This window comes from Chinchilla lanigera, unplaced genomic scaffold (assembly GCF_000276665.1).
Source record: "Chinchilla lanigera isolate Chin_1 unplaced genomic scaffold, ChiLan1.0 scaffold00016, whole genome shotgun sequence".
Taxonomy (NCBI): Eukaryota; Metazoa; Chordata; class Mammalia; order Rodentia; family Chinchillidae; genus Chinchilla; species Chinchilla lanigera.
In genome coordinates, this window is record NW_004955417.1 from 3,192,479 (window position 1) to 3,194,860 (window position 2,382).

The following is a 2,382-nucleotide window of genomic DNA, read 5'->3' on the forward strand; positions in this document are numbered from 1 at the left end:
AACAGTTACTTTTCGCAGGAGCTCTGGTTCCTCCTAATGGGAAATGGTGCTTAGAAACTAAGATCTTGGTGCTGGGTGTCGCACAGCAAGGGGTACATTCAGATTTGTAGAGTCTGAAGCAAATACAAGTTTTGAACATTTTTAAAAAGAGGAACACAAAATTGCAAATCTAAAATAGGTACAGGGGGGCTGGGGATTTAGCTCAGCGGCAAAGCGCCTGCCTGGCAAGCGCAAGGTCGTGAGTTCGGTTCCCGGTACCAGAGAAAAACCCCCCCAAAAAAATAAAAAAATAAAAAAAAATAAAATAGGTACAGGGCCTTAAAAGAAGGCCCTTAAGAAAGGGGCTATAATTAAGGTTTGAGCATCCTTACTGTTGAGCTGTTATTGCTGTTAGTATCTTTCAGTGAACAGAATATTCAATTCAACACCACAAGGTTCTTTCTTAGCTTCTGTCATTTGACAGTTTCATATAAATTAGAATCAACATCAAGATTCTGAAGAGCATCAATATATTTCACCACTTATCCTATTTTATAATACAAATAAAATACTATGTTTCATAATCACAACACTAATATTCTTATAAAAACAAAGTAGCAAAACTCAAGATTGTCATGCAGTTCTTAATATAATATATGCTCTTCAAAGGACATACAGAGTTCAAATTTCAAATGTTACTTAATTTTTTCTGTATGCTTATATTATCAGCTCAAAATACAGTTAATTTTGTTACTCTTTGAATTTAATTTTAGGATTAAAAAATCTTCTTTGATTTAATTAATTAAAAAAACATGAAACACTCATGACTAAAGCACAAAAAAGATACATTGAGAATTTTCACTTTCATCCCTAATCCTTCCATCTCATTGTTACCCATTTCCTATAAGGAACCATTTTTGTTAATTTGTGATTTACTTACCACATTTTCCCCCAGATAGTTGCAAATATATACATACAAATTCTTGTTTATTTTTTCCCCAAGCAAATGTGAAACACACTTTTTTTTGTACACTTTCTATGTCCCAGGCTTGCGGGTATCTGCTCAGGAAGATCCTTCTCTTCATACTGGATAGTAGCCCACTGTGCTACAGATCATCTAACCACTCTCCTGTGAGTGGAAACTTGATTATTTTGAATACTCAAATTGCTTTTTTAGAAAAGTGGATAGACTGCACTCAAACTCAAACCAAAGGGGACAGTGGACTTTAAAAATAAAAGTAATGGTTTGGGAAGAATTCTAAGTCCACCAGTCGGAACTACTGAAAAATTTTAGTTCATCCATTCATTTATCCATTTATTCAGCAGCTTCTATTGTGTATCGGCAACTGGCATTTACTTAGAGCACTATTCACCTTGATGTGCTATATTATCTGAGTTAATGACAACCGGCTCATTAGGTTCCTACAGAGGTGGCTTGGATTTCTAAAACCTGAGAAAGTTAACCTGCGACAAGAACTCTGGGAGGAAGGGGTCATGGAATGTTGAGCTTCTATTACTTCTTTTATTCAATACATACCAAAAATGGATATGTTCCCAATTCTTTACGTTCGTAGATTTGCTGTAGGCTTACCTTTTCAAGACAATATTCTTAAATACAAACAACAGATACACATAAAATAAACGCACACACAATGAATCTATATCTGTATCTATCTTTATATAACGCATGTTTATATCACTTCTATCTATCTATCTATCTATCTATCTATCTATCTATCTATCTATCTATCTTCTTATGCAGAAAGAAGGGCAGTAGAATTTTGGGACTCAGCATCAGGATGGCTTAGGTTTCCTCACTGCACCCACAGGTCTGGGGTGCTAGGAGAGCGGAGGCATCCAGCCAGGCGTGGGATCTTTTTGGGCTCCACACCCTCTCCCCGTCAGCTCTGGGGCCCGGGCAGGGTTAACCTCTCAAGCCTCATTTCCTTGTCTCCTAATTAGGAGGCGTGAGTAATACTTTCCCAAGGGAACACTGAGAGGCTCTCATGGAAAAAGTGTGGGTAACAGGCTTAGCTAAGCCCCCGGCCCATGGTAAGCCCTTAATGAACAGTAGCTGTTACTCTTTAAGTGCTGGTTATCACCGCTGTCCTTACGGTTTGCGCGCATCTGTAATCACCTCCGCCGCCTGCCCGCCTGCGCTCCCGGCCCAGGTCAGCCTCCTGGGCCGCTTTCCTGCCCAGGTGGACTGCATCCCAGAAGCCAGGAGACCCCTCTGGAAACCCTTCCCCGTGTCTCCCATTCCTGAGTTTCAAACCAGAGCTCGAAGGACTGTCGCCCCGGGACGCAGCCCCGGGACTCGCGGCTCCTCTCCAGCGGGAGCGGGCTCCGGCCCCGCTCGCCAGTGCCCCCTGCAGGCAGCGGTCGGGAGCGCCCCGGCCCTGG